Source organism: Balaenoptera borealis, assembly GCF_965194805.1.
Source record: "Balaenoptera borealis genome assembly, chromosome: 2".
In the NCBI taxonomy this organism is placed as follows: domain Eukaryota; kingdom Metazoa; phylum Chordata; class Mammalia; order Artiodactyla; family Balaenopteridae; genus Balaenoptera; species Balaenoptera borealis.
The window spans coordinates 165,646,158-165,667,509 of record NC_138867.1 but is presented as its reverse complement, the minus strand read 5'-3'; the positions used below and the strand labels follow the sequence as shown (position 1 = coordinate 165,667,509).

General features: G+C 39.9%; 1 long non-coding RNA gene across 1 annotated transcript in view; it reads right to left on the bottom strand.

Annotated features, from left to right (window-relative positions):
• The window catches only part of LOC309623816, a 42,267-nt gene continuing 20,915 nt past the window's right edge, over positions 1-21,352 (bottom strand). Inside the window, exons 2-3 of the long non-coding RNA XR_014241657.1 lie at positions 17,682-21,309; positions 1-3,531 (exon numbers count right to left, since the gene is read on the bottom strand). This is a non-coding gene — a long non-coding RNA (uncharacterized lncRNA). The remainder of the gene's footprint in view (positions 3,532-17,681; positions 21,310-21,352) is intronic.

Sequence of the window (21,352 nt, the reverse complement as noted above, 5' to 3'; positions counted from 1 at the left end):
TGTATTTTATTTTTACAAGAGATAAATCGACTGACACCAAGCATTGTACATGGATGACCACAACAAAAGCAACAATGATTGCAATTACCAAACATGAAACACACTCATACTATGTCATAGTATTGACATTCAGTCCAGTAATCCTCCACTGTAACAGCTCCTTTACTTTGCAGTGAAAATTGATTTGTATATTCTTTGCCTCTGAGTCCTTGTGGAATTTTTTTTTTTTTTTTAAATTCAGACAGAAAGTCACAAAAATTATACTCATCCTCATCAGTTCACTCAGTCCCATGTAATTAATTTTTTTTTTCATCTTGATCTTTTGTTAGCACTTTTATGAGTTCATCAGTTTTTCATTAGAGTTCTGAAAATGCTTATTCATTCAGTTCAGCAGTACAGTCCGTTACCAGAAACCTGTACTTGTCAGAGTCTTTTCCATGTATTTCTTGAAGATGAAACCCTTTTATAGGAACATATTTGCAAAATCATCAGAGTACACCCAGAACTGTCTGTAAATGACAAAAGACTTAAAAATGACCACGGTTAAAGATTTGATGACAGTTCATAATAATGCAGTTGACAAGAAAATTAGTTATTTCTGAGATATACATTTTAAAGTAATAACTAGGATTATTACTTATAACATTATACCAGAACATATAAGATTTTTAGAAATTTCATGTAATGTCTGAAACATTTATATTAACATATTTCCATACATATTTCCATACAAGTACAAATATAAGATTTTTAGTAATTTCATGTAATGTCTGAAACATTTATATTAACATATTTCCATACATATTTCCATACAAATACAAATATAAGATTTTTAGAAATTTCATGTAATGTCTGAAACATTTATATTAACATATTTCCATACAAATAACCCAATGAAAGTTTAGTATTAGTTGTTTTGTTTGTTTTTTTATACTGCAGGTTCTTATTAGGCATCAGTTTTATACACATCAGTGTATACATGTCAATCCCAATCGCCCAATTCAGCACACCACCATCCCCACCCCACCGCAGTTTTCCCCCCTTGGTGTCCATATGTCCATTCTCTACATCTGTGTCTCAACTTCTGCCCTGCAAACTGGCTCATCTGTACCATTTTTCTAGGTTCCGCATACATGCATTAATATACGATATTTGTTTTTCTCTTTCTGACTTACTTCACTCTGTATGACAGTCTCTAGATCCATCCACGTCTCAACAAATGACTCAATTTCGTTCCTTTTTATGGCTGAGTAATATTCCATTGTATATATGTACCACATCTTCTTTATCCATTCGTCTGTTGATGGGCATTTAGGTTGCTTCCATGACCTGGCTATTGTAAATAGTGCTGCAATGAACATTCGGGTGCATGTGTCTTTTTGAATTACAGTTTTCTCTGGGTATATGCCCAGTAGTGGGATTGCTGGGTCATATGGTAATTCTATTTTTAGTTTTTTAAGGAACCTCCATATTGTTCTCCATAGTGGCTGTATCAATTTACATTCCCACCAACAGTGCAAGAGGGTTCCCTTTTCACCACACCCTCTCCAGCATTTGTTGTTTGTAGATTTTCTGATGATGCCCGTTCTAACAGGAGTGAGGTGATACCTCATTGTAGTTTTGATTTGCATTTCTCTAATAATTAGTGATGTTGAGCATCTTTTCATGTGCTTCGTGGCCATCTGTATGTCTTCTTTGGAGAAATGTCTATTTAGGTCTTCTGCCCATTTTTGGATTGGGGTGTTTGTTTCTTTGATATTGAGCTGAATGAGCTGTTTATATATTTTGGAGATTAATCCTTTGTCCGTTGATTCATTTGCAAATATTTTCTCGCATTCTGAGGGTTGTCTTTTCGTCTTGTTTATGGTTTCCTTTGCTGTGCAAAAGCTTTGAAGTTTCATTAGGTCCCACTTGTTTATTTTTGTTTTTATTTCCATTACTCTAGGAGGTGGATCAAAAAAGATCTTGCTGTGATTTATGTCAAAGAGTGTTCTTCCTATGTTTTCCTCTAAGAGTTTTATAGTGTCCAGTCTTATATTTAGGTCTCTAATCCATTTTGAGTTTATTTTTGTGTATGGTGTTAGGGAGTATTCTAATTTCATTCTTTTACATGTAGCTGTCCAGTTTTCCCAGCACCACTTATTGAAGAGACTGTCTTTTCTCCATTGTATATCTTTGCCTCCTTTGTCATAGATTAGTTGACCATAGGTGCGTGGGTTAATGTCTGGGCTTTCTATCTTGTTCCATTGATCTATATTTCTGTTTTTGTGCCAGTACCATATTGTCTTGATTACTGTAGCTTTGTAGTATAGTCTGAAGTCAGGGAGGCTGATTCCTCCAGCTCCATTTTTTTGCCTCAAGACTGCTTTGCCTATTCGGGGTCTTTTGTGTCTCCATACAAATTTTAAGATGATTTGTTCTAGCTCAGTAAAAAATGCCATTGGTAATTTGATAGGGATTGCATTGAATCTGTAGATTGCTTTGGGTAGTATATTCATTTTCACAATGTTGATTCTTCCAATCCAAGAACATGGTATATCTCTCCATCTGTTGGTATCATCTTTAATTTCTTTCATCAGTGTCTTATAGTTTTCTGCATACAGGTCTTTTGTCTCCCTAGGTAGGTTTATTCCTAGGTATTTTATTCTTTTTGTTGCAATGGTAAATGGGAGTGTTTCCATAATTTCTCTTTCAGATTTTTCATCATTAGTGTATAGGAATGCAAGAGATTTCTGTGCATTAATTTTGTATCCTGCAACTTTACCATATTCATTAATTAGCTCTAGCAGTTTTCTGGTGGCAGTTTTAGGATTCTCTATGTATAGTATCATGTCATCCGCAAACAGTGACAGTTTTACTTCTTCTTTTCCAATTTGTATTCCTTTTATTTCTTTTTCTTCTCTGATTGCCGTGGCTAGGACTTCCAAAACTATGTTGAATAATAGTGGTGAGAGTGGACATCCTTGTCTCGTTCCTGATCTTAGAGGAAATGCTTTCAGTTTTTCACCATTGAGAATGATGTTTGCTGTGGGTTTGTCATATATGGCCTTTATTATGTTGAGGTAGGTTCCCTCTATGCCCACTTTCTGGAGAGTTTTTATCAGAAATGGGTGTTGAATTTTGTCAAAAGCTTTTTCTGCATCTATTGAGATGATCATATGGTTTTTATTCTTCAATTTGTTAATATGGTGTATCACATTGATTGATTTGCGTATATTGAAGAATCCTTGCATCCCTGGGATAAATCCCACTTGATCGTGGTGTATGATCCTTTTAATGTGTTGTTGGATTCTGTTTGCTAGTATTTTGGTGAGGATTTTTGCATCTATATTCATCAGTGATATTGGTCTGTAATTTTCTTTTTTTGTAGTGTCTTTGTCTGGTTTTGGTATCAGGGTGATGGTGGCCTCATAGAATGAGTTTGGGAGTTTTCCTTCCTCTGCAATTTTTTGGAAGAGTTTGAGAAGGATGGGTGTTAGCTCTTCTCTAAATGTTTGATAGAATTCACCTGTGAAGCCGTCTGGTCCTGGACTTTTGTTTGTTGGAAGATTTTTAATCACAGTTTCAATTTCATTACTTGTGATTGGTCTGTTCATATTTTCTATTTCTTCCTGGTTCAGTCTTGGAAGGTTATACCTTTCTAAGAATTTGTCCATTTCTTCCAGGTTGTCCATTTTATTGGCATAAAGTTGCTTGTAGTAGTCTCTTAGGATGCTTTGTATTTCTGCAGTGTCTGTTGTAACTTCTCCTTTTTCATTTCTGATTTTATTGATTTGAGTCCTCTCCCTCTTTTTCTTGATGAGTCTGGCTAATGGCTTATCAATTTTGTTTATCTTCTCAAAGAACCAACTTTTAGTTTTATTGATCTTTGCTATTGTTTTCTTTGTTTCTATTTCATTTATTTCTGCTCTGATCTTTATGATTTCTTTCCTTCTGCTAACTTTGGGTTTTGTTTGTTCTTCTTTCTCTAGTTTCTTTAAGTGTAAGGTTAGATTGTTTACTTGAGCTTTTTCTTGTTTCTTTAGGTAGGCTTGTATAGCTATAAACTTCCCTCTTAGAACTGCTTTTGCTGCATCCCATAGGTTTTGGGTCGTCGTGTTTTCATTGTCATTTGTCTCTAGGTATTTTTTGATTTCCTCTTTGATTTCTTCAGTGATCTCTTGGTTATTTAGTAACGTATTGTTTAGCCTCCATGTGTTTGTCCTTTTTACGTTTTTTTCCCTGTAATTCATTTCTAATCTCATAGCGTTGTGGTCAGAAAAGATGCTTGATACGATTTCAATTTTCTTAAATTTACTGAGGCTTGATTTGTGACCCAAGATGTGATCTATCTTGGAGAATGTTCCGTGCGCACTTGAGAAGAACGTGTAATCTGCTGTTTTTGGATGGAATGTCCGATATATATCAATTAAATCTATCTGGTCTATTGTATCATTTAAAGCTTCTGTTTCCTTATTTATTTTCATTTTGGATGATCTGTCCATTGGTGTAAGTGAGGTGTTAAAGTCCCCCACTATTATTGTGTTACTGTCGATTTCCTCTTTTATAGCTGTTAGCAGTTGCCTTATGTATTGAGGTGCTCCTATGTTGGGTGCATATATATTTATAATTGTTATATCTTCTTCTTGGATTGATCCCTGGATCATTATGTAGTGTCCTTCCTTGTCTCTTGTAACATTCTTTATTTTAAAGTCTATTTTATCTGATATGAGTATAGCTACTCCAGCTTTCTTTTGATTTCCATTTGCATGGAATATCTTTTTCCATCCCCTCACTTTCAGTCTGTATGTGTCCCTAGGTCTAAAGTGGGTCTCTTGTAGACAGCATATATATGGGTCTTGTTTTTGTATCCATTCAGCCAGTCTATGTCTTTTGGTTGGGGCATTTAATCCATTCAGGTTTAAGGTAATTATCGATATGTTTGTTCCTATGACCATTTTCTTAATTGTTTTGGGTTTGTTTTTGTAGGTCCTTTTCTTCTCTTGTGTTTCCCACTTAGAGAAGTTCCTTTAGCATTTGTTGTAGAGCTGGTTTGGTGGTGCTGAATTCTCTTAGCTTTTGCTTGTCTGTAAAGCTTTTGATTTCTCCATCAAATCTAAATGAGATCCTTGCCGGGTAGAGTAATCTTGGTTGTAGGTTCTTCCCTTTCATCACTTTAAGTATATCATGCCACTCCCTTCTGGCTTGCAGAGTTTCTGCTGAGAAATCAGCTGTTAACCTTATGGGAGTTCCCTTGTATGTTATTTGTCGTTTTTCCCTTGCTGCTTTCGATAATTTTTCTTTGTCTTTAATTTTTGCCACTTTGATTACTATGTGTCTCGGCGTGTTTCTCCTTGGGTTTATCCTGTATGGGACTCTCTGCGCTTCCTGGACTTGGGTGGCTATTTCCTTTCCCATGTTAGGGAAGTTTTCGACTATAATCTCTTCAAATATTTTCTCTGGTCCTTTCTCTCTCTCTTCTCCTTCTGGGACCCCTATAATGCGAATGTTGTTGCGTTTAATGTTGTCCCAGAGGTCTCTTAGGCTGTCTTCATTTCTTTTCATTCTTTTTTCTTTTTTTTTTTTTTTCCCACACGTTTTACTTTATTTATTTATTTATTTTTTTCACACACACACACACACACTGTATTTTATTTTTACAAGAGATAAATCGACTGACACCAAGCATTGTACATGGATGACCACAACAAAAGCAACAATGATTGCAATTACCAAACATGAAACACACTCATACTATGTCATAGTAAAGGAGCTGTTACAGTGGAGGATTACTGGACTGAATGTCAATACTATGACATAGTATGAGTGTGTTTCATTCTTTTTTCTTTAGTCTGTTCCGCAGCAGTGAATTCCATCATTCTGTCTTCCAGGTCACTTATCCGTTCTTCTGCCTCAGTTATTCTGCTATTGATTCCTTCTAGTGTAGTTTTCATTTCAGTTATTGTATTGGTCATCTCTGTTTGTTTGTTCTTTAATTCTTCTAGGTCTTTGTTAATCATTTCTTGCATCTTCTCAATCTTTGCCTCCATTCTTATTCCAAGGTCCTGGATCATCTTCACTATCATTATTCTGAATTCTTTTTCTGGAAGGTTGCCTATCTCCACTTCATTTAGTTGTTTTTCTGGGGTTTTATCTTGTTCCTTCATCTGGGACATAGCCCTCTGCCTTTTCATCTTCTCTATCTTTCTGTAACTGTGGTTTTTGGTCCACAGGCTGCAGGATTATAGTTTTTCTTGCTTCTGTTGTCTGCCCTCTGGTGGTTGAGGCTATCTAAGAGGCTTGATGGGAGGCTCTGGTGGTGGGTAGAGCTGACTGTTGCTGTGGCGGTCAGAGCTCAGTAAAACCTTAATCCACTTGACTGTTGATGGGTGGGGCTGGGTTCCCTCCCTGTTGCTGTGGCGGTCAGAGCTCAGTAAAACCTTAATCCACTTGACTGTTGATGGGTGGGGCTGGGTTCCCTCCCTGTTGGCTGTTTTGCCTGAGGCAACCCAACACTGGAGCCTACCCGTGCTCTTTGGTGGGGTTAATGGCAGACTCTGGGAGGGCTCACGCCAAGGAGAACTTCCCAGAACCTCTGCTGCCAGTGTCCTTATCCCCACGGTGAAACAGAGCCACCACTCGCCTCTGCAGGAGACCCCCCAACACCAGCAGGTAGGTCTGGTTCAGTCTCCCCCAGGCTCACTGCTCCTTCCCCTGGGTCCTGATGCACACATTACTTTGTGTGTGCCCTCCAAGAGTGGGATCTCTGTTTCCCCCAGTCCCGTCAAAGTCCTGCAATCCAATTCCCACTAGCCTTCAAAGTCTGATTCTCTAGGAATTCCTCCTCCCGTTGCCTGACCCCCAGGTTGGGAAGCCTGACGTGGGGCTCAGAACCTTTACTCCAGTGGGTGGACTTCTGTGGTATAAGTGTTCGCCAGTCTGTGAGTCACCCACCCAGCAGTTATGGGGTTTGATTTTACTCTGATTGCGCCCCTCCTACCGTCTCACTGTGGCTTCTCCTCTGTCCTTGGACGTGGGGTATCCTCCTTGGTGAAGTCCAGGGTCTTCCTGTCAATGATTGTCCAGCAGCCAGTTGTGATTCTGGTGCTCTCGCAAGAGGGAGTGACAGCACGTCCTTCTACTCCGCCATCTTGGTTAATCTCGTGACTATACTTTAAAACCATTGAATTGTATACTTGAAAAGGATAAATATACTAAAATAGTGTGCGAATTATATCTCAATATTTTAAAATTTAATTTATTTTTTGGCTGCATTCGGTCTTCATTGCTGTCCGTGGGCTTTCTCTAGTTGCCACGAGCAGTGGTTACTCTTTGTTGAGGTGCGTGGGTTTATCATTGCGGTGGCTTCTCTTGTTGCGGAACATGGGCTCTAGGTGCGCGGGCTTCAGTAGTTGTGGCATGTGAGCTCAGTAGTTGTGGCTCATGGACTCTAGAGCACAGGCTCAGTAGTTGTGGCTCACGGGCCTAGTTGCTCCGTGGCACGTGGGATCTTCCCGGACCAGGGCTCGAACTCGTGTCCCCTGCACTGGCAGGCGGATTCTTAACCACTGCGCCACCAGGGAAGTCCTATATCTCAATATTTTAAAAAATGATTTAGATGAAAATAAGACAAAAAGATTCAGGTAACTCTTGCAAAACAGAAGAAACTTTGAGTCCACGGATTTAAAAGGGCATCACGCCACATCCCAGAAAAGAGCTCTCACACATCAGTCAGCACTGAGACATCACCTGCAAGGACACTGAATTTCAAAGATAAAGCAAAGCAACAATCTCGTGGCTTCCAGGCCAAAAAGAAACAAGCACACAAAAATCAAGCCACCTGCAAGGGGTAGATCAAGCTACCTTCAGAATCTCCAAAAAACTTTCAACATCAGCAGATAGTGCAGCAATGTCTGCAAAGTCATCGAGGAAAAAAATGTGACCCAAGAATTTCATGCTCAAATCTCACACAAGTATCAAGGCATCAGAGAGATGTTTTCAAAGTTTCAGAACTCATGAAGAGCCTGCTAGAATCTTGCCACTTGCAGTGTGATCTGCAACATCAGCCTCACCTGGGAGATGCCAGTCCGACACTCAGACTTTCAGACCCCGTCCTAGACCCACTGAACCAGAGTCTGAAGATCTCCAGGTGAATCTTAAGAACATAAAAGTTGGAAAATCACTGTCCTAGAAGACAATTTTCAGCCAAAATGAACAGAAAAACTAGCAATGACAGCAACAAAGTCAGTAGTGAGCACTGAATACATTCACATGTACAACTGAGCCAAAAATCACTGCAGCGACTTTGGTTCCAGAAAATAGACTTAGAAATAATCAAAGAAACTGTCTTCAGTAAAGTCGGTAAAGGAGAGGCAGAAATGGTGGAAGATAGTATAAATATGTTGATTTTCTCATCTTTCCCAGCAGAATAGTAACTAGATACTGTCGTAAGCTAATAAGTAATAAAAATATATTTAAAGGAATAAGACAGGGTGGAAATACTAAAAACATACTACATGCTGAATGCAGGAGTCTGGAGGGCTCCTCACTGGGGAATCTGACCCCAAACAATTGGCCTACGTCAACACCCACTGTGAAGCTCCCAGTTGACAAGGCCCACCGTGTTTTCAAAAAGTCCCCAGTTAGTCTCTTAGGCCCCATTCTTAATCACGAGCAGGGAGTCAGGAATTGCTAGACATCTGAGAAAAATGTCGAACACATTTAAACAAAAGAGAAAAAAAGCAACCTGGAGGAAATAGACACTATGCAGGGAGAATATTTTATACATGGGTTAAAACTCTTCAAATTAAACACCAAAAATAGTGAATACTACTGTATGTAAATGTTTAATTGAGTAAGATTTTTAAACTATCATTGAAATCTTTAAAAAATTAAATATTCTTGAGACTTCCCTGGTGGCACAGTGGTTAAGAATCCCCCTACCAATGCAGGGGACATGGGTTCAAGCCCTCGTCCGGGAGGATCCCACATGCCATGGGGCAACTGAGCCCGTGCGACACAATTACTGAGCCTGCACTCTAGAGCCCGCGAGCCACAACTACTGAAACCCGCACGCCTAGAGCCTGTGCTCCGCAACAAGAGAAGCCACCACAATTAGAAGCCCTCGCACCGCAACGAAGAGTGGCCCCTGCTCACCGCAACTAGAGAAAGCCCATGCACAGCAACGAAGACCCAATACAGCCAAAAAATAAATAAATAAATAAATTAGTTAATTTTTTAAAATGTCATGCTTTAAAAAAAATAAATATCCTTAAAACAATAACAATGCTATTTTTAAAAAAGAAAGAAGGACAGAAGGAAAGGAGAGAGAGAGGGATGGAGGGGAAAAGGAAGGAAGGAATGAAGATTCAGAAGAAGAAGAAAAAAAGGTCTTGGAAATTCAAAATCTGAAGGCATAAATGGAAAATATGCAATGTGAAAGTTGGAAGATAATTTGAGGAACTCTCCCAATAAGGAGGGCAAAAAAAAGGGCTGGAAAAGATAAGAAAAATGAGGGAAACTCTCCAGGAGCTCAACCATCTAAATGAGAAAATGGAGGGGAGAAGATAATCAACAACCACAAAAAATAATAATAATTTTAGAAATGTTGCCAGAACTGAAGATCTTGACTTGAAGGTTGGAAGAAGGCTTCAAAAACCTACAGACCCATACCAAGGAAAGTTACTGTGAAATTCCAGAACACTGGGGACAAATAGAAGATTCCAAAAACTTGAAAAGAGAAAAAAAACAAGTCACACACAAAAACATCAAGAATCACAATGGCTTTAGATTTATCAACAACAACTCTGGAGGCAAGAAGACAAAGGAGTAATCATTTCAAAATATTGAAAGAAAATTATTTCCATCCTAGAATTTCATATCCAAGACAAACCAGCAGTCAAGGGGGAAGGTTGAATAAGGATATTTTCAGGCATGAAAAGTCTAAAAATTGACCTCCCAAGCATCTTTTCTTGAAAGGTTACTGTGATGTTCCCCACAAAAGCAAAAGAGATAAACAAGAAAGGGGAAGAGATGGGTTAGAAGGACCAGAAGACCCAACATGGAAAGAAGTGATGGAAATCCCCAGGAGAACGTTGAAGGAGAATCGCTTGATGCTGACTTTCATTGCACCGTCTTTATAACCGGAAGACACATGGCCTACTGAGCCTGGTCCTGATTTTCATCTGTACTTGGTTATACAGGAAAAGTTCTTGCTCTGTTCCATGCCCTGCTGCCTGCATCAGCTGAGAACGCTCAGCCCACCACATAGAAATAGCCCCTTCCTCCTATCATAATGCTGCCAGATGTGCAGCACCTGGAAACTCCGGAGCCCTGTGGGATTTCCCAACTGTGGTGAGACCCTCCAAGACTCACTCACGATCTTGCCCACCAACTTCCCTGAGAGGGAAGTTCTGAGGTATGCCTCAGAACCTCTGTTCAGTGTATCCTCTGGAGCTTCATCTAACAGTGGCCATACTGTCCTTTCCTTACACAGATGGGTTTACTACTCGGGTTTTCAAAGCTATACAGTGCATTCTTTAGGAGTACATACACAGAAGTAAAACCACAAAGAAAAGCAAAGAAGACATACGTAAGTGAGGCTAGTGGTTATCTGGGGGAGGTTAGGGACATTGAGTGGTTTGTGGGGGAGGGACAAACAGAAGATTAGTTATGGTTCTGGTAACAGTCTGTTTCCCAACCTGAGAGATGAGTATGCAGCTGTTCACTTTATTATTTCCTCTTTCAACTGTAAATATACATTTTCTCTATGTATGTTATATTTCACAATAAAGATTGTTTGATTTTTTACATACACGTATGCAGATATTCCATGCATATTTTTTTGCCCCAAAATTCTAAGTCAAAGAAAAAGTCACTTGGCAGATGGTAGTTGCTGTTTCCTTGTAAAATGCTATGCAAGTAAGCAAACAGACACCACTGTTAACTTTCAAATATAAGTGCCTGTCGCAGTTGATGGGGAGATTGGAGCTCAAAAAGAATAAGAGCCCAAGCCTCTGGATGTTGAGTTTGCATTCCCTGGTGAAATGGCAGCAAGAAACTGGGCCAGGATCAATTCCACCACAACACCTCCCAGTACAGATTGGGCCCTGTACTCTCATTCTACCTGCCAGCTAGACTCACAGCCCTCAGCTGCTCACCATAAACAATAGAAGAAAGTGCACACCTCTCATTCAAGACCATTCTCATCTCCATGCTCAAACCTCATGGGGCTTCTCACTGTATTATTCAAGGAACATCAAATACCCTTTCACACTTTGAACTTTTCACTGGCATTCCCTCTGACTGCAGAGTTATCCCGCCCCGCCCTGCCCCACCCCCACCCCCACACCCCCAAAGTAACAAAATCCTACACACCCTTGAAGGCTCACCTCAAAGTTCTCTCCCTTATAAAACCTTCCCAGAGCCTCTGGGCTCCCACACCACCGTGCGTCCCGAATGTCAGCCCCTATCACCTTGCACTCAATGGTCTTGTCACTCTGTGCTCCCTTTTCTAGATCAGGAGCTCCTCAGCCAAGAACAGTATCTTTTTCTTCTAAATGTTTACCCATCACCAAGCTAAGCTGTGACATGGAGGGAGTGCTAACAAAGGCCTACTGAATGAATAAATGGCATTCTTTTGCAATGGGACAAACTGGAAACACACAGACACTCTATCATCTGAATGATCATTTTAAATAAAAGAAAATCAAGTGGGAGCTAGATGTAACTTCCTGGGAGACCTAAGATCCCTGGGGAAGCCAGTTCTATAGATGAGCCAGGCCCAGGAAGTGTCAAACACTCCTTATGTGATGGTTCTAAGGCTATGGCTTCCTAAAGGGCAATATTATGTTGCCAGGAAGAATATTCTTTCCTCCAGGGAGACAGTTTTGTCATCTGCAAGAAAATTAACACTTCCTTGGCAAGGCGAGCTTCCTTATCAGGTACATTACTAAAGAAAATAAGGTTTTCTTCACTGGTAGGGGAACAAACACCACACCACACACACACACACACACACACACACACACACACACACACACACACACACACACACACTCCCATCTTAGAAAGCAATACATTTGAAGGCAGAAAGGAGGAACAGTACCACACCTGGGGTTTTAACCTAGTCAGGTCATATTGTCAACAAAAAATTAATCAGTCAATCTAAGAAAAAAATGGAAAATTTTATTCAAGCCAAATTGAGGATTATAATCCAGGAAAAACATCTCAGAAAGCTCTGAGAACTGTTCCTCCTGTTAGAAGTCAAGGCAGAGTTATATAAGTTTATCGAGACAGAGGGCTGTACATTAAATGACAGTTTACACAATCCAGATCTAAGCATCATCGTGGCCCCTTACAAGATCAGGAAGGAATGTTATCTTTAAGGAGTTGTCTTGTTGATGCTAGGAGAATATTGTTCTTTATTGTTAAGCAGGTATTTCTGCCAATGGGGAAGCTTTGGTTGATGTATAATGCAGATACACAATGCACAGAGTAGGCCAAAGGGCAGAGAAAATTTTTATGTTTAAATTTTTCTTGTCTTGCCATAAAATATGAATTTTATTTCACAATATCAAGTGCACCCTGAAAACCCATCCTGAGATCAAGCCGGCCCAAGTCCATGGAAGAAACCCATGCTACTATGCAAAAGGTGCCAGAGAAAATTTGCAGCCACCAATCCCTGTGCTGTAGAGCTGATCCATTTTACTTGGACTGAAATTGCAACATCTTAGGCACAGCAGTGTCACTGAGTGGACATCAGCAATTGGACACATGAGCTGTCTTAACATAGCACCACACCCAGTTCACTCTGAAAACAAGTGGGATCAATCTGAAGAAGGGAACTTTCATTTGCTTAATTGGGTGTCCTCCCTTGCTAGGGGCCAAGTTGATATGAAGGCCAAGCAAGGGTCCCAAGAAGGTGAGCACTTTGATGTAAATGCTGTAGGAGAAAGGAAGAATGATATTGTTCCCCATCCTGGGAGCAGAACTGAAGTATGGGAGAGGGGACTGGCTTTGGGCCAGGCCTTGTTTTGAGTCTCCTTCCTGAGGCGGAGGACCTAATGCCAATCTCCAAAAGGAGCTGATGTCTTGAGATCCAAAATGTCCCTTGTGGTCTGACAAGTCCTGAAGGAGGACTTCCTTCCATGAGCCCTGCATAGCTGTGGCCTCCTGCTATTCCAGTAAGCTCCAAATGGCTGACTGGTAGACAGGCTGTCCCATTCTACCAGAAACTAACTGAGAATCCTACATGTGTACGATGTGCAGGCTGACAGTGGGATAGGAAAAATCAAGGTGATCCACCAAAGAGATCTGATAGGTAAAGCCATCTCCAGCACATTCCAAGAAGACAGTTCGCCAAACAGAATCTGACTCCTTAAAGATCAGGGAAAGAGTGTGGAGGACCAACCAATAATGGAATAATGGAGCTGTTTGACACCCCACTCTGAAAGGTCTGTCAGGCCATATCCTTAGGTTGCAACCACTGTGCAATACACCCAGGGAGATTCATGAAGTCATTCTTTTAACAAATATTTATGGGGCATATATCATGTGCCAGACACTTCTGGGCACTTGGGAAGGGTAATGGAACCAAACAAAAATCCCTGTCCTCATGGGTTTACCTTCCAGTAGGACAAACAGACAATGAGCATAATAAATAAATACATTATATGAGAGCTTGGAAGTGATAAGAAAGATTGAAAAATAAAAAGTAGACCAGAGTAAGGGCAACAAGAGTGCTAGAGGGTTGGCAGGGGCATGAGAAAGGAATTTAAAAAAAATTAAGTCTTGGATTCTTTTTTTTTTTTTTATAATACATATATTTATTGTACCTACGAGGTGTGTTCTCTTTGGGAAGTACAAAGCTATTTGAGACATAGGTTGTTCATTTTTTTGTTTTCCCACAAATACTGTGACCCTTTGAGCAGGAAGGTCTATATTTTACTAACATCTAGAACAAGCAGCTAACACAGTGTCTAAGATGTAGTCAATAAATATGAAATAGATAAATGAACACTTTTTTTTCACACACACACACTGTATTTTATTTTTACAAGAGATAAATAGACTGACACCAAGCATTGTAAATGGATGACCACAACAAAAGCAACAATGATTGCAATTACCAAACATGAAACAGACTCATACTATGTCATAATATTGACATTCAGTCCAGTAATCCTCCACTGTAACAGCTCCTTTACTTTGCAGTGAAAATTGATTTGTATATTCTTTGCCTCTGAGTCCTTGTGGGATTTTTTTTTAAATTCAAACAGAAAGTCACAAAAATTATAATCATCCTCATCAGTTCACTCAGTCCCATGTAATCAATTTCTTTTTTCATCTTGATCTTTTGTTAGCCCTTTTATGAGTTCATCAGTTTTTTTTTTTTAATTGTTTTTTTTTTAAATTTAATTAATTAATTAATTTATTCTTGGCTGCGCTGGATCCTCGTTGCTGCGGGCGGGCTTTTGCAAGCGGGGGCTACTCTTCGCTGCGGCGCGCGGGCCCCTCACCGCAGCGGCCTCTCCCGTTGCGGAGCACGGGCTCCAGGCGTGTTGGCTTCCATAGTAGTGGCGCACGGGCCTAGCTGCTCCGCGGCACGCGGGATCTTCCCGGACCAGGGCTCGAACGCGTGTCCCCTGCATTGGCAGGCGGACTCCCAACCACTGCGCCACCAGGGAAGCCCGAGTTCATCAGTTTTTCATTAGAGTTCTGAAATTGCTTATTCATTCCGTTCAGCAGTACAGTCAGTTACCAGAAACCTGTACTTGTCAGTCTTTTCCATGAATTCCTTGAAGATGAAACCCTTTTATAGGAACATATTTGCGAAAGCATCAGAGTACACCCAGAACTGTCTGTCAATGACAAAAGACTTAAAAATGACCACAGTTAAAGATTTGATGACAGTTCATAATAATGCAATTGACAAGGAAATTTAGTTATTTCTGAGATATACATTTTAAAGTAATAACTAGAATTATGACTTATAACATTATACCGGAATATATAAGATTTTTAGAAATTTCATGTAATGTCTGAAACATTTATATTAACATATTTCCATACAAATAACCCAATGAAAGTTTAGTATTAGTTGTTTTGTTTGTTTGTTTGTTTATACTGCAGGTTCTTATTAGTCATCAATTTTATACACATCAGTGTATACATGTCAATCCCAATCGCCCAATTCAGCACACCACCATCCCCACCCCACCGCAGTTTTCCCCCCTTGGTGTCCATATATCTGTTCTCTACATCTGTGTCTCAACTTCTGCCCTGCAAACCGGCTCATCTGTACCATTTTTCTAGGTTCCACATACATGCGTTAATATACAATATTTGTTTTTCTCTTTCTGACTTACTTCACTCTGTATGACAGTCTCTAGATCCATCCACGTCTCAACAAATGACTCAATTTCGTTTCTTTTTATGGCTGAGTAATATTCCATTGTATATATGTACCACTTCTTCTTTATCCATTTGTCTGTCGATGGGCATTTAGGTTGCTTCCATGACCTGGCTATTGTGAATAGTGCTGCAATGAACATTGGGGTGCATGTGTCTTTTTGAATTATGACTCTCTCTGGGTATACGCCCAGTAGTGGGATTGCTGGATCATATGGTAAATCTATTTTTAGTTTTTTAAGGAACCTCCATACTGTTCTCCATAGTGGCTGTATCAATTTACATTCCCACCAACAGTGCAAGAGGGTTCCCTTTTCTCCACACCCTCTCCAGCATTTGTTGTTTGTAGATTTTCTGATGATGCCCATTCTAACTGGTGTGAGGTGATACCTCATTGTAGTTTTGATTTGCATTTCTCTAATAATTAGTGATGTTGAGCATCTTTTCATGTGCTTCTTGGGCATCTGTATGTCTTCTTTGGAGAAATGTCTATTTAGGTCTTCTGCCCATTTTTGGATTGGGGTGTTTGTTTCTTTAATATTGAGCTGCATGAGCTGTTTATATATTTTGGAGATTAATCCTTTGTCCGTTGATTCGTTTGCAAATATTTTCTCCCATTCTGAGGGTTGTCTTTTCGTCTTGTTTATGGTTTCCTTTGCTATGCAAAAGCTTTGAAGTTTCATTAGGTCCCATTTGTTTATTTGTGTTTTTATTTCCATTACTCTAGGAGGTGGATCAAAAAAGATCTTGCTGTGATTTATGTCAAAGAATGTTCTTCCTATGTTTTCCTCTAAGAGTTTTATAGTGTCCGGTCTTACATTTAGGTCTCGAATCCATTTTGAGTTTATTTTTGTGTATGGTGTTAGGGGGTGTTCCAATTTCATTCTTTTACATGTAGCTGTCCAGTTTTCCCAGCACCACTTATTGAAGAGACTGTCTTTTTCCACTGTATATCTTTGCCTCCTTAGTCATAGATTAGTTGACCATAGGTGCGTGGGTTTATCTCTGGGCTTTCTATCTTGTTCCATTGATCTATATTTCTGTTTTTGTGCCAGTACCATATTGTCTTGATTACTGTAGATTTGTAGTATAGTCTGAAGTCAGGGAGTCTGATTCCTCCAGCTCCGTTTTTTTCCCTCAAGACTGCTTTGGCTATTCGGGGTCTTTTGTGTCTCCATACAAATTTTAAGATGATTTGTTCTAGTTCCATAAAAAATGCCATTGGTAATTTGATAGGGATTGCATCGAATCTGTAGATTGCTTTGGGTAGTATAGTCATTTTCACAATATTGATTCTTCCAATCCAAGAACATGGTATATCTCTCCATCTGTTGGCATCATCTTTAATTTCTTTCATCAGTGTCTTATAGTTTTCTGCATACAGGTCTTTTGTCTCCCTAGGTATTTTATTCTTTTTGTTGCAATGGTAAATGGGAGTGTTTCCATAATTTCTCTTTCATATTTTTCATCATTGGTGTATAGGAATGCAAGAGATTTCTGTGCATTAATTTTGTATCCTGCAACTTTACCAAATTCATTGATTACCTCTAGTCGTTTTCTGGTGGCACTTTTAGGATTCTCTATGTATAGTATCATATAATCTGCAAACAGTGACAGTTTTACTTCTTTTCCAATTTGTATTCCGTGTATTTCTTTTTCTTCTCTGATTGCCGTGGCTAGGACTTCCAAAACTATGCTGAATAATAGTGGTGAGAGTGGACATCCTTGTCTCGTTCCTGATCTTAGAGGAAATGCTTCCAGTTTTTCACCATTGAGAATGATGTTTGCTGTGGGTTTGTCGTATATGGCCTTTATTATGTTGAGGTAGGTTCCCTCTATGCCCACTTTCTGGAGAGTTTTTATCATAAATGGGTGTTGAATTTTGTCAAAAGCTTTTTCTGCATCTATTGAGATGATCATATGGTTTTTCTTCAATTTGTTAATATGGTGTATCACATTGATTGATTTGCATATATTGAAGAATCTTTGCATCCCTGGGATAAATCCCACTTGATCGTGGTGTATGATCCTTTTAATGTGTTGTTGGATTCTGTTTGCTAGTATTTTGTTGAGGATTTTTGCATCTATGTTCATCAGTGATATTGGTCTGTAATTTTCTTTTTTTGTAGTATCTTTGTCTGCTTTTGGTATCAGGGTGATGGTGGCCTCATAGAATGAGTTTCGGAGTGTTCCTTCCTCTGCAATTTTTTGGAAGAGTTTGAGAAGGATAGGTGTTAGCTCTTCTCTAAATGTTTGATAGAATTCACCTGTGACGCCATCTGGTCCTGGACTTCTGTTTGCTGGAAGATTTTTAATCACAGTTTCAATTTCATTGCTTGTGATTAGTCTGTTCATATTTTCTCTTTCTTCCTGGTTCAGTCTTGGAAGGTTATACCTTTCTAAGAATTTGTCCATTTCTTCCAGGTTGTCCATTTTATTGGCATAGAGTTGCGTGTAGTAGTTTCTTAGGATGCTTTGTATTTCTGTGGTGTCTGTTGTAACTTCTCCTTTTTCAATTCTAATTTTATTGATTTGAGTCCTCTCCCTCTTTTTCTTAATGAGTCTGGCTAATGGCTTATCAATTTTGTTTATCTTCTCAAAGAACCAGCTTTTAGTTGTATTGATCTTTGCTATTGTTTTCTTTGTTTCGATTTCATTTATTTCCGCTCTGATCTTTATGATTTCATTCCTTCGGCTAACTTTGGGTTTTGTTTGTTCTTTCTCTAGTTCCTTTAGGTGTAAGGTTAGATTGTTTCCTTGAGATTTTTCTTGTTTCTTTAGGTAGACTTGTATACCTATAAACTTCCCTCTAAGAACTGCTTTTGCTACATCCCATAGGTTTTGGATTGTCGTGTTTTCATTGTCATTTGTCTCTAGGTATTTTTTGATTTCCTCTTTGATTTCTTCAGTGATCTCTTGGTTATTTAGTAACGTATTGTTTAGCCTCCATGTGTTTGTGTTTTTTACGTTTTTTTCCCTGTAATTCATTTCTAATCTCATAGTGTTGTGGTCAGAAAAGATGCTTGATATGATTTCAATTTTCTTAAATTTACTGAGGCTTGATTTGTGACCCAAGATGTGGTCTATCCTGGAGAATGTTCCGTGCGCACTTGAGAAGAAAGTGTAATCTGCTGGTTTTGGATGGAATGTCCTATAAATATCAATTAAATCTATCTGGTCTATTGTGTCATTTAAAGCTTCTGTTTCCTTATTTTCATTTTGGATGATCTGTCCATTGGCGTAAGTGAGGTGTTAAAGTCCCCCAGTATTATTGTGTTACTGTCGATTTCCTGTTTTATAGCTGTTAGCAGTTGCCTTATGTTTTGAGATGCTCCTATGTTGGGTGCATATATATTTATAATTGTTATATCTTCTTCTTGGATTGATCCCTTGATCATTATGTAGTGTCCTTCCTTGTCTCTTGTAACATTCTTTATTTTAAAGTCTATTTTATCTGATATGAGTATAGCTACTCCAGCTTTCTTTCTTTTTTTTTTTTTATAAATTTATTTTATTTATTTATTTATTTTTGGCTGTGTTGGGTCTTCGTTTCTGTGCGAGGGCTTTCTCTAGTTGCGGCAAGCGGGGGCCACTCTTCATCGCGGTGCGCGGGCCTCTCACTGTCGCGGCCTCTCCTGTTGCGGAGCACAGGCTCCAGATGCGCAGGCTCAGTAGTTGTGGCTCACGGGCCCAGTTGCTCCATGGCATGTGGAATCTTCCCAGACCAGGGCTTGAACCCATGTCCCCTGAATTGACAGGCAGATTCTCAACCACTGTGCCACCAGGGAAGCCCCCAGCTTTCTTTTGATTTCCATTTGCATGGAATATCTTTCTCCATCCCCTCACTTTCAGTCTGTATGTGTCCCTAGGTCTGAAGTGGGTCTCTTGTAGACAGCATATATATAGGTCTTGTTTTTGTATCCATTCAGCAAGCCTGTGTCTTTTGGTTGGAGCATTTAATCCATTCAGGTTTAAGGTAATTATCGATATGTTTGTTCCTATGACCATTTTCTTAATTGTTTTGGGTTTGTTTTTGTAGGTCCTTTTCTTCTCTTGTGTTTCCCACTTAGAGAAGTTCCTTTAGCATTTGTTGTAGAGCTGGTTTGGTGGTGCTGAATTCTCTTAGCTTTTGCTTGTCTGTAAAGCTTTTGATTTCTCCATCAAATCTGAATGAGATCCTTGCCGGGTAGAGTAATCTTGGTTGTAGGTTCTTCCCTTTCATCACTTTAAGTATATCATGCCACTCCCTTCTGGCTTGTAGAGTTTCTGCTGAGAAATCAGCTGTTAACCTTATGGGAGTTCCCTTGTATGTTATTTGTCATTTTTCCCTTGCTGCTTTCAATAATTTTTCTTTGTCTTTAATTTTTGCCAATTTGATTACTATGTGTCTCAGTGTGTTTCTCCTTGGGTTTATCCTGTATGGGACTCACTGCGCTTCCTGGACTTGGGTGGCTATTTCCTTTCCCATGTTAGGGAAGTTTTCGACTATAATCTCTTTAAATATTTTCTCTGGTCCTCTCTCTCTCTTCTCCTTCTGGGACCCCTATAATGCAAATGTTGTTGTGTTTAATGTCCCAGAGGTCTCTTAGGCTGTCTTCATTTCTTTTCATTCTTTTTTCTTTATTCTCTTCCTCAGCAGTGAATTCCACCATTCTGTCTTCTAGGTCACTTATCCGTTCTTCTGCCTCAGTTATTCTACTATTGATTCCTTCTAGTGTAGTTTTCATTTCAGTTATTGTATTGTTCATCTCTGTTTGTTTGTTCTTTAATTCTTCTAGGTCTTTGTTAAACATTTCTTGTGTCTTCTCAATCTTTGCCTCCATTCTTATTCCGAGGTCCTGGATCATCTTCACTATCATTATTCTGAATTCTTTTTCTAGAAGGTTGCCTATCTCCACTTCATTTAGTTGTTTTTCTGGGGTTTTATCTTGTTCCTTCATCTGGTACATAGCCTTTTCATCTTGTCTATCTTTCTGTGAATGTGGTTTTTGTTCCACAGGCTGCAGGATTGTAGTTCTTCTTGCTTCTGCTGTCTGCCCTCTGGTGGATGAGGCTACCTAAGAGGCTTGTGCAAGTTTCCTGATGGGAGTGACTGGTGGTGGGTAGAGCTGACTGTTGCTGTGGTGGTCAGAGCTCAGTAAAACTTTAACCCGCTTGACTGCTGATGGGTGGGGCTGGGTTCTCTCCCTGTTGATTGTTTGGCCTGAGGCAACCCAACACTGGATCCTACCCGGACTCTTTGGTGGGGCTAATGACAGACTCTGGGAGGGCTCACGCCAAGGAGTACTTCCCAGAACTTCTGCTGCCAGTGTCCTTGTCCCCATGGTGAGCAACAGCCACCCCCCACCTCTGCAGGAGGCTCTCCAACACTAGCAGGTAGATCTGGTTCAGTCTCCCCTGGGGTCACTGCTTCTTCCCCTGGGTCCCAATGCACACACTACTTTGTGTGTGCCCTCCAGGAGTGGAGTCTCTGTTTCCCCCTGTCCTGTCAAAGTCCTGTAATCAAATCCCACTAACCTTCAAAGTCTGATTCTCTAGGAATTCCTCCTCCCGTTGCTGGACCCCCAGGTTGGGAAGCCTGACGTGGGGCTCAGTACGTTCACCTCAGTGGGAGGACTTCTGTGGTATAAGTGTTCTCCAGTCTGTGAGTCACTCACCCAGCAGTTATGGGATTTGATTTCACTGTGATTGTGCCCCTCCTACCATCTCACTGTGGCTTCTCCTTTGTCTTTGGATGTGGGGTATCTTTTTTGGTGAGTTCCAGTGTGTTCCTGTCGATGATTGTCCAGCAGCTAGTTGTGATTCTGGTGTTCTCACAAGAGGGAGTGAGAGCACGTCCTTCTACTCCGCCGTCTTGGTTCAGGGCCAGGGAAATGGAGAAACCAGTTCTTCTCACTGCTTTCCAGCCATTTTCACTCACTGCATGTGTAGAAAATGAAATTGTTTTCAGCACCCTGGGGTA